We start from the raw sequence: 12166 nt of genomic DNA on the forward strand, positions 1-12166 counted from the left end.
CATGCCAATTACAGAAGTAAATTATTAAAAGCCAATTCAAAAAATATATGACATCATTTACTCAAAGATGACTCTAAAAGTAAGTAATGTTTTCCTGACAAAGACACACAGTAATGTGTCAGGGTTTTCCAACAGGAAAATACTGACATGTATTACTGTGCGGGGGATTCTCCTGGTAAAAGATTCCCAAAGATTGCTCTGTCCCCTCACCTTAAATACCAGACCAGAACAACAGGGGTTAAACAAATGTTGTTTAGAGTTGTTTGGGCCAATCCATGTACCCCAGGGGGGAGCACCTGGTTTCAGGAGATATCTTAAAGAGATATCAGCCAGAGAGGAGATACAGGATTCTCCTAAGTTCTCAATCTTTCTCATTAAACCAATGACTGCAATGAATTTAAGACCATTTTACCAATCGCACTGCGACACTTAAAATGATACCATACATGAAAAGGAAAAACAACATATTCACAAGATACACCATATGTGTTATATAGACATTCTTAATGAACTTTCAGTGCCTTGAGGAGGGAGAGGGGGGAAGAGTTGAAGTCAAACAAGGGGACAAGGAGATAAGTTTGGGCAGGACAAGGTTCTGTGCTCTGTCTTTGCTATCTGCTGTCCAGGGTGCATTTTATGGCTTTATTGCAGGGTGCGTTTTGTTTTAGCAGGAAAATCAGTTCTTACAAAGTGATAGATATACAGTTGCGCTTTAAAGTTTATATACACCTTGCAGTATCTGCAAAATGTTAATAATTTTTGCAATAAGAGGGATCACAAAAATGTATATGTTCTCTTTTTATTTAGTACTACCCTGATGAAGCAGTTTATTCTGCAAAGCGTACGTAAACTTTTGACTGCTAACTGTTGATGAATGTGTGATGTGATGAATTACCTCAGTCATCAGGGTCACATCGTAGTAGAAAGCTGGGCAAGGCCCCTTCTATTTCCCACAAAAACCAGGATTCCATTGACCACGCCATCTTCACTGACACTGGACTTAAAGTGATTAAAAATAGAGAACATTTTTATTGCTACTTTACAGGGAATTAAACATAACTTTATCAATTACACAAATATAGATAAATGACCCATGCAAACCCAAGACCCATGCAAATTGAGAAAGGTAATCTTGAATTTTAAGCTTCCCGCACATATTAGAGTAGAGCTACTACTCTAACGAAATCCAAATTTTAAGCAGTTTTTTCTGTAGAATTATTTTTGTATGAATTTTTTAACTTGGCACATTACACAATGCACAAAGGGCCACCTATTGCATTTTCCGCCCATTTCGCGGCGCTGTTTCTCGGCAGCCTCATAGGGTGCGTTAAAGTGGACATTATCGCGTTATAGGACAGCTATTCCTCTAATGAAATCCAAATTTTAAGCAGTTTTTACTGTGTAATTATTGTTTTATGAAGCTTTGCACTTGACATTACACAATGTACAATAATCCGCCTATTGCATTTTCCGCCCAATTCGCGGCGCTGTTTCTCGGCCGCCTCATAGGGTGCGTTAAAGTGGACATTATCCCCTTATAGGACCGCTATTCCTCTAATGAAATCCAAATTTTGAGCAGTTTTTATTGTGGAATTATTTTTGTATGAAGCTTTGAACTTGACACATTACAAAGTGCACAAAGAGCCACCTATTGCATTTTCCGCCCATTTTGCGGCGCTGTTTCTCACCCGCCTCATAGGGTGCGTTAAATTGGACATTATCCCATTATAGTAGAGGTACTACTCCAACGAAATCCAAATTTTAAGCAGTTTTTACTGTAGAATTATTTTTTTATGAATTTTTTACAACCCTGTATCACATGAAATACGTTCTGAGGAAACTATTTTGCAAATCGCAATTACGTTACATGCCAACATATAAGCAGTGCTATTACGTTGGTCCTTAACCTAATATAGCCAATCTATTGCAGTGCTATTACGTTTGTCCTGAACATAATACATCCAAAGCAGGTTTCTTTTCACACGTAGCAGCTAATGCTGTTCATTTTGTTTTAATTATTTACTCCCTTTTTTCTCATTGGGCTACAAAATATTATCTATGCCAGGGCGAGTCAAATGGCAGCACACAGATAATTTTTATCTGGCCCTCCAACTGGTTTTTGATGTTTAAAACCCCTCGCAATCTGATATCAAAGTCCCCGCAAAGGTTTAGCGCGTTCAGCGGTGAGTTTAACAACGCACGTGATTATTCAGCGGTGAGTTTAACAACGCACGTGATCTCACGGCAGTTCGTGATATGGTCACGTAATTTAATCTATTGATTTGTGCCACGGACACGTTTATTTCGTTATTTTCGTAATACCAGAACGTTTTTTAAACTAATGTATTTTCAATGGGAAGCGTCTTTCGTGATAATAACAGCACGATTCTTTCTGCCTGGCTGTCGGCTGCAGCAGAGAAGCTGTTTAATCAACATTTATTCACGAGATCTTATGTATTTTTATGTATTTTTTTAATGTTATTATTTCGGTCTTATTGCCAGGGAAGCTGGTTTGCTTAGCTGTTTATTGATTTTCTAAAATTATATTTTATCAGTAGGAAATCGCGCTGAAGAAGTCTCGTTCCGAACACATCGCGATATTTGGCATCAGTTCACGTGTGTCAGATGTTGGTAAGTAAATACCTAAATACGCTATCCTAATGTGTGATATCATGTCTTTTCTGTTTGTCGATGTTAATCTGCCATTATATCTGCCATCTCCACGGAGACTTTGCGTTTCATTGCTTTCTAATTCAAAACAGGGTGAACACTGCCTGTCACGTGACGTGCTAGGCCTAGATATTCATATCAGATTAAAAATAGTACAATTAGTTCCAAAGTTGTATTTGTAGTAGAAGCACAGTAAAAACAACACTTACCATGCTTTTACCACAGTAACATTAGTTTTACTGTGATAAGTGTAGTAAAAAGACAGTAATCACAAAACTTACCATGCTTTTACCACACTATTTGTAGTTTTAATGTGGTACTTATTGTAAATGCACAGTAACCACAACACTTACCATGCTTTTACCACAGTAACCATAGTTTTACTGTGATAGGTGTGGTAAAAGGACAGTAACCACAAAACTTACCATGCTTTAAACCTCAGTAACCTTAGTTTTACTGTGATTGGTTTAGTAAGGACAGTAATCACAAAACTTGCCATGCTTTTACCTCAGTATTGATAGTTTTAAAGTGATATTTGTTGTAAATGCATATTAACCACAACACTTGCCATGCTTGTAAGGCTTTATAATGTAACATCCAATATTTGTAAGGTAAATCAGTACTTTTCCCTTTAAATAATCCTATATATTATACATAATGATATTTTCTTTTCTCTTTTTTCAGCTGAAAAGACCAAAAGGGCCTTTCGGACTCAGTCATTCCATTATTGTTTGAGGAGAAGTAAACGGAGAAGACGGACAGCTGCAAAGGCAAATATTCGCAATGGTATGTATGTGTTGGTTTTAACCCTAAATCAAACATTTTATCAAGCATTTGTTGTTTCTTAACTTTTCTCACAAAACCCATATCCCAATCAGTACAAACATAGTCTGAAAGTCTTAATAATTCACAAGATTTAACAAGTTGTCAAATTCGTACGATACTCGTACATATTTGTATACTCGTACACAATCCTGCAGCTTTTACTCCTAGTGCTGTCATTGGCTACTGCCTCAATTTCTGTACATATTTATCGCGATATTTGTAAATCAGTTGCGCCACTTCTTGGAAAGTTGTCGGATGTCACACACACTGTCAGAAAGTTTATATTAATTGCAAATTGGTCTCCGTCTGTTTATGTTCCAGTGATACATGATGTCTCTCCACACCTCATAACCTACCTCTGTTTGCAAGAGTGGAAAAGCTTATCTGACTTGTCACATGACATCAGATACTCGATTATTTATATATAACTGTCCCGTTTGCATGTAAATCATTTTCATGATTATTGCTTGCTATTAAAGACATACTTTTATTCATAGAAATGCCCACATATCAGTGAACTTATTACATAAAAATGCTTTTAACATTTAATTATGCAACACTCTTTACAGAAAACATATCCTACAGTTATAAACTCACAACGGCATCATCAAGTCCTGTGCTGGGCAACAACTGTCCTCCAACGTATTCGATCCGTGGCCAGGTTCTTCACATCTTCCCATGGGACACTGACATTCTTCAGGTCTTCGTGAAACATCTGTCTCCATGTCTTCCTTGGTCTTCCCTGTCTCCTGCATCCTCCTGGTGGTGTCCACTTCATCACTGTGTTTGGGTGTTGTTGTTTGGGCATGCGTATGATGTGTCCAGCGAGGTGCACCCTTTGCTCTGTCACAGTTTCTGAAAGTCTTCATGTGAAGTCCCATTCCTCCTCAGGATCTCTTTGATATATGCAGAACCAATATTGAAAATAGTGATTTATCTTTTTCCATATTGTTAAAGCATTTTGTTTTCTCTTTTCAGCTTCATAAATTGTACTTGATTTCTGCCTAATGCCTTTATCAAAAAAGTGTAAGTGTTCATCAGGTGTTTTGCTAAAGGACATATTCATTGCATAGTTACAATAAAAGTGACCAATAATCACAAGGATATAGAATGAAAGTTGAGAATGTAAAATGTTGTGCTTATGTTTTTGCCTATTTGTTATTTAAAGCGAAGAAACAAATGTATGTTCACATAACAAACTTGAATCTCATCTCTTGGTTTGTAAATATATTCAACTTCATCATAGCAATTTTTTTAACGTTAATGTATGTGTCACTATAATAGATTGCTCCTGTATCTGGATATTTTTAATTAACTGATTTTTATACTGTTGTGCAGTAGTTTTGGCACTACATTTGTCTTTAAACAGTTTGACATTAAATATTGGAATAAGCTTTCAAAATGGTGTCCATTCATTGTGCTTTTGTTACATTTATTTGAATATAATTGATATACCTTTAATATACTATACATACACTGTAAATGTTAGAAGCACTTTAGTACATGCAATTATCTTTAATTAAAATACTGCAAAACTACCCCTGCTGTAGGACATTGCTTTGATAAAAGTTTCTCTTTCAAATTTATTTATGCATCAGTCTAAGCAAATTTGTGTCATTGATCATGTGACCTCGTTTTTGGATGGTAACCACACAAATGAGTCTTTTGTTTTTAAATATGAGTTTTATAATTTAATTAGAAGGAATGCATGTTTAACAGCCTAAATATAAAATATTTAAGGTATCTATCCCCGCAGCCGGAACCAGAAGAGATCTGTCATCGTTTACCATAAACCAGGGCATGTAAGTGTGACGCATCTGTTCAGCTGGGTTGTTATTGGCTGTGACTTTATCGCAGAACTCGCTGTGATTGGACAATCATTTAACCCATATAAAACGGCGCTTAATGTTAAAAAGTATGTTTTGGTGTTATTATTACGTTAGTTATACATTAAGCTAACTATAAAGTGTCTCTATGTTGTGAGAAATTACTCCTTTACCGAGATCCTAACCCTAACCCTAAGCATGTCTGCACATTTCAATGAACTACAGAACAATGCTTCCTGCTCCACTGATAGAATGACAGAGATATGTGGGTAATGTAGTTTAAAACGTTTAGTAATAAAACAATAAATGTTAAATAAATAATATATTTAATGGACAACTGGATATCTAAATTTGTTCATTGTGCAAACATTTATGACATATATGAGGGACAGGCTGAAATTTGATATTTTACTGTGAGCACTTTAAAAATAACCTTTATGCCAGCTTTCCATATATGTCTGAAAACTGTGGCCAACATTATTTATTAAACATAGTATAAGCAGTTGTCCAGCCGATTTTCTCTTTGATACACTAATCAGACTTTGAGTTACAGCCATTTGAAATGTGCATTTGTTTGCTCTTCTCGGGGCCGTTGCTGGGCCCTGGGGGTGGAAGGACAGTATAATCTACACAGATCTACACATACTATTACTATTACACAAGGATAATGCACCATTCAGTAAAACAACAAAAAAACAGTGCCAACATTTCCTTTTCACCCCCTCTGATTGCTGCTTATATTCCTGACATCAGTGATATATAGAGTATACTAGAATGATCAACATGGATCATCTTCAATTAAGCTTTAAGTATTTATAGCAAGATAGCCCACTGCAGCCTCTTGTTATTCACATAGCTTCCTTTTATTTCACTGGAAACTGGCATACATGCAAGTATGTGCAACTTTTGTTGCATTGTTGTCCCAAATATCATTAACCAGATCTAAATTTTTATGTCCCAAGTAAAAGAATCGTGGTAATTAATTATATTTAGTTATTTATAAGTTATTAATTATATGTAGTTATTTTTAAAGAAATAAGAAATTAAAATTTCTCAAAAGAAAATGTCTATTTACTGTACCAAACACCACTTTCAATACACAATAGTCATCATACTTTATTAAACAACACTTTATTGGAGAACAAAGCATAAAGTTGATAAAGTAGCATAAAGACAAATGAGATTCAAGATAAATAAAAATGTGTCTTCAAAAACACGTTAACATCATTTGAATCCATTCACAGCTGCTGAAGCCACAAAACGAGTGCCAGATAATCATATTCAGTCACATATGATACAGAAAACAGATTTGATATTGTGTTGGAAAATAATGATTCATTATCACAGCTAAACTGGTTTCTTGCTCTTCCCTGTACGTCTCTATCGCGTTAGTGTTCTTCATCCTCGTCTAAACAGTTTGTTCAGTTGAAGAACAGAAGAACAGAAGATGTGATCACTGATGTGGAGTAGCTTTTTCTCAACCAGAGGAAGAAGTCTCAACATCCCATTGTCAGGCGTTCTCCAGTCCTGGTCTGAAAGTAAAACAAAAGACAGAAACCATTCAAATAAAGTTATGTTATGTTCTGCGTTATTTAAAGCAGTGATGGTTTACTCTGGCCCTCAGCGTCCATTGTCCTGCACATTTAGCTCCGACCTCAAACCCTCCTGCCTATTGTCTAGAAGTAAACCTGAAGACTTTGGTTAAAATTTTCAGATGTGCTCGATTAGGGTTGGAGGTTAACTCTTAACTAACCTCAAAAAGTAGAATGCAAAGGGCCAGAGTTGCCTGTTCCTTACATAAATTTACAAAGCAGCAGTCAGTACGTTATATAATATACACATTGAAGTATTATATATATATATATATATATATATATATATATATACACACACACACACACATATATACATACACACACACATATATATATATATATATATATATATATATATATACACATATACATATATAAATATATAAATATATATATATATATATATATATATATATATATATATATATAAAATATTGCAGCACAAAATAAGCTAAGTACTGAACAAAAACAGTTTTACCCATATCAACAGCAACATATTTTAAAAGATTTTTAAGAAAGGCATGGTCTCTTTTGAGCCTTTGCCAGTGATGCTTGTTTTCTTTCCAGACAACATAATCTTCTGTCAATTGTTTCAAGAGCTTCACTTGGTCAAAAACCAAGTGATAACCTGTACAATGTAAAATTGTCAACATCAAATTATGTACTACATATTACAGCATTGTTTCAATACAAGACATACCAATGGACTCGTGCACTTTTCTGCCTTCTTTGGGCATCAGATGTTCCTTCCTCACCCGAAACAAAGGACTTATTCGATTAGCTTGCGTTGATATAAGGACTGGTCTTCCTTCTCTGCTGTAAAACAAGATAGTCTCGACTTACTCTATGTGCAATTACTATTGTTCTTGAAACACAAATTAAGACAGTTATAAATAAGTTAATTTACCATATGATTCAGGAGAGAACATTTGATGAGTAAATACTGATTGCAATATTCTAGAAACTTCACCTGGGAAGGGCTGATCACGGCAAGATTCGCTGCGACTCACTAGTAGCTCTTGTAATGGTTGGCTCTTAAAAGAGCTGTTGAGTTTGATATTGGTAGAGCTTTAAAAAAAAAGGACTAAGTAATCCTGCAAAACAGAAAGGAAGGTCATTTTAATACATTACTTGCAAATAGTCAGTTTATAACTGTAGGATATGTTTTCTGTAAAGAGTGTTGCATAATTAAATGTTAAAAGCATTTTTATGTAATAAGTTCACTGATATGTGGGCATTTCTATGAATAAAAGTATGTCTTTAATAGCAAGCAATAATCATGAAAATGATTTACATGCAAACGGGACAGTTATATATAAATAATCGAGTATCTGATGTCATTTGACAAGTCAGATAAGCTTTTCCACTCTTGCAAACAGAGGTAGGTTATGAGGTGTGGAGAGACATCATGTATCACTGGAACATAAACAGACGGAGACCAATTTGCAATTAATATAAACTTTCTGACAGTGTGTGTGACATCCGACAACTTTCCAAGAAGTGGCGCAACTGATTTACAAATATCGCGATAAATATGTACAGGAATTGAGGCAGTAGCCAATGACAGCACTAGGAGTAAAAGCTGCAGGATTGTGTACGAGTATACAAATATGTACGAGTATCGTACGAATTTGACAACTTGTTAAATCTTGTGAATTATTAAGACTTTCAGACTATGTTTGTACTGATTGGGCTATGGGTTTTGTGAGAAAAGTTTTAAGAAACAACAAATGCTTGATAAAATGTTTGATTTAGGGTTAAAACCAACACATACATACCATTGCGAATATTTGCCTTTGCAGCTTTCCGTCTTCTCCGTTTACTTCTCCTCAAACAATAATGGAATGACTGAGTCCGAAAGGCCCTTTTGGTCTTTTCAGCTGAAAAAAGAGAAAAGAAAATATCCGCCTATTGCATTTTCCGTCCATTTCGCGGCGCTGTTTCTCACCCGCCTCAGAGGGTGAGTTAAAGTGGACATTATCCCGTTATAGGACAGCTGTTCCTCTAATGAAATCCAAATTTTGAGCAGTTTTTACTGTGGAATTATTGTTTTATGAAGCTTTGAACTTGACACATTACACAATGTACAATAATCCACCTATTGCATTTTCCACCCATTTCGCGGCGCTGTTTCTCACCCGCCTCATAGGGTGCGTTAAAGTGGATATTATCCCGTTATAGGACAGCTGTTCCTCTAATGAAATCCAAATTTTGAGCAGTTTTTACTGTGGAATTATTGTTTTATGAAGCTTTGAACTTGACACATTACACAATGCACAATAATCCGCCTATTGCATTTTCCGCCCAATTCGCGGCGCTGTTTCTCGGCAGCCTCATAGGGTGCGTTAAAGTGGATATTATCCCGTTATAGGATAGCTATTCCTCTAATGAAATCCACATTTTGAGCAGATTTTACTGTGGAATTATTGTTTTATGAAGCTTTGAACTTGACACATTACACAATGCACAATAATCCGCCTATTGCATTTTCCGCCCAATTCGCGGCGCTGTTTCTCACCCGCCTCAGAGGGTGCGTTAAAGTGGACATTATCCCGTTATAGGACAGCTGTTCCTCTAATGAAATCCAAATTTTGAGCAATTATTAATGTGGATTTATTTTTTTATGAAGCCTTGAACTTGACACATTACACAATGTACAATAATCCGCCTATTGCATTTTCTGCACGTTTCGCGGCGCTGTTTCTCGGCAACCTCAGAGGGTGCGTTAAATTGGACATTATCCCATTATAGTAGAGCTACTACTCTAACGAAATCCAAATTTTAAGCAGTTTTTACTGTGGGTTTATTTTTTTATGAAGCTTTGAACTTGACACATTACACAATGCACAATAATCCGCCTATTGCATTTTCCGCCCAATTCGCGGCGCTGTTTCTCAGCCGCCTCAGAGGGTGCGTTTAACTGGACATTACCCCATTATATTAGAGCTACTACTCTAACGAAATCCAAATTTTGAGCAGTTTTTACTGTAGAATTATTTTCTTATGAAGCTTTGAGCTTGACACATTACACAATGCACAATAATCCGCCTATTGCATTTTCTGCACATTTCGCGGCACTGTTTCTCAGCCGCCTCAGAGGGTGCGTTTAACTGGAAAAACTGCTCAAAATTTTGATTTCGTTAGAGTAGTAGCTCTACTATAATGGCCTCATGTCCACTTCAACGCATCCTCTGAGGCTGCCGAGAAACAGCGCCGCGAAATGTGCAGAAAATGCAATAGGCGGCTCAATGTGCATTGTGTAATGTGTCAAGTTCAAGGCTTCATAAAACAATAATTCCACAGTAAAAACAGCTTAAAATTTGGATTTCGTTAGAGTAGTAGCTCTATTACAATGGGCTCATGTCCTCTATGAGGCTGCCTAGAAACAGCGCCGCGAAATGGGCGGAAAATGCAATAGCTGGCTCTTTGTGCATTGTGTAATGTGCCAAGTTCAGAAATTCATACAAAAATAATTCTACAGTAAAAACTGCTTAAAATTTAGATTTCGTTAGAGTATAGCTCTACTATAATGGGATAATGTCCAATTTAACGCACCCTCTGAGGCTGCCGTGAAATAGCACCGTGAATTGTGCAGAAAATGCAATAGGCGTCTCTTTGTGTATTGTGTAATGTTCAAAAATTCATAAAAAAAATTATTCTACAGTAAAAACTGCTTAAAATGTGGATTTCGTTAGAGTAGTAGCTCTACTATAATGCGATAATGTCAAAATTAACGCACCCTCTGAGGCTGCCTTGAAATAGCACCGTGAATTGTGCAGAAATGCAATAGGCGTCTCTTTGTGCATTGTGTAATGTCAAGTTCAAATATTCACAAAAAAATAATTCTACAGTAAAAACTGCTTAAAATGTGGATTTCGTTAGAGAAGCAGCTCTTCTATAATGGGCTCATGTCCACTTTAAATCACCCTCCGAGGCTGCCGTGACAGCACCGCGAATTGGGCTGAAGGCGCAATAAGCGTTTTTTTGTGCATTGTGTAATGTCAAGTTCAAAAATTTATGAAAAAATAATTCTACAGTAAAAACTGCTTAAAATGTGGATTTCGTTAGAGTAGTAGATCTACTATAATGGGATAATGTCCACTTTAACGCACCCTATGAGGCTGCCGAGAAACAGCGCCGCGAAATGGGCGGAAAATGCAATAGGTGGCTCTTTGTGCACTGTGTAATGTGTCAAGTTCAAAGCTTCATAAAACAATAATTCCACAGTAAAAACTGCTTAAATTTTTTATTTCGTTAGAGTAGTAGCTCTACTATAATGGGCTCATGTCCACTTCAACGCACCCTATGAGGCTGCCGAGAAACAGCGCCGCGAAATGGGCGGAAAATGCAATAGGCGGCTTATTGTGCACTGTGTAATGTGCCAAGTTCAAAAATTCATACAAAAATAATTCTAAAACTTCTTACAATATGGATTTCGTTAGAGTAGTAGCTCTACTATAATGGGATAATGTCCAATTTAACGCACCCTCTGAGGCGGGTGAGAAACAGCGCCGCGAAATGGGCGGAAAATGCAATAGGCGGATTATTGTACATTGTGTAATTTGTCAAGTTCAAAGCTTCATAAAACAATAATTCCACAGTAAAAACTGCTCAAAATTTGGATTTCATTAGAGGAACAGCTGTCCTATAACGGGATAATGTCCACTTTAACGCACCCTCTGAGGCGGGTGAGAAACAGCGCCGCGAAATGGGCCTAAGGCGCAATACGGCTCTGTGTGCATTGTGTAATGTGCCAAGTTCAAACATTCATAAAAAAAATTATTCTACAGTAAAAACTGCTTAAAATTTGGATTTCGTTAGAGTAGTAGCTCTACTCTAATGGGACAATGTCCAATTTAACGCACCCTCTGAGGCGGCCGAGAAACAGCGCCGCGAAATGGGAAGAAAATGTATTTGGCAGCTTATTGTGCACTGTAATGCCAAGTTAGAAAATTCATAAAAACATAATTCTAGAGTAAAAACTGCTCAAAATGTGGATTTCATTAGAGGAACAGCACTACTATAAAGGGACAATGTCCAATTTAACGCACCCTCTGAAGCGGCCGTGAAACAGCGCCGCAAAATGGGCAGAAAATGCATTAGGCAGCTTATTGTGCACTGTAAAATGCAAAATTCAAAAATTCATACAAAAATTATTTCTCTATAAATACTCAAAAACAGCAGTCCATGTTTTAACATACTTATGGCCAAATACTCTTAACACGAACATTCAAGCTCATTGACTCCTTC

General features: G+C 36.5%; 2 long non-coding RNA genes across 3 annotated transcripts; one reads left to right on the plus strand and one right to left on the minus strand.

The window, feature by feature from the left end:
• Positions 1–2545: 2545 nt before the first annotated feature.
• LOC311280112 lies at positions 2546–4887 on the plus strand. The gene is made up of 3 exons (XR_014625636.1): positions 2546–2631; positions 3355–3456; positions 4065–4887. It is a non-coding gene; the product is annotated as an uncharacterized lncRNA (long non-coding RNA).
• A 2754-nt stretch (positions 4888–7641) lies between these two features.
• LOC311280126 lies at positions 7642–8727 on the minus strand. Of its 2 annotated transcripts, none has more exons than XR_014625638.1 (3): positions 8695–8727; positions 7887–8010; positions 7642–7729 (listed from the first exon to the last, which is right to left on the minus strand). It is a non-coding gene; the product is annotated as an uncharacterized lncRNA (long non-coding RNA). The 2 variants fall into 2 exon arrangements; XR_014625639.1 differs by having other exon boundaries at positions 7642–7732.
• Between the last annotated feature and the right edge of the window lie 3439 nt (positions 8728–12166).

This window comes from Rutilus rutilus, assembly GCF_951802725.1.
Source record: "Rutilus rutilus genome assembly, chromosome: 20".
Taxonomy (NCBI): domain Eukaryota; kingdom Metazoa; phylum Chordata; class Actinopteri; order Cypriniformes; family Leuciscidae; genus Rutilus; species Rutilus rutilus.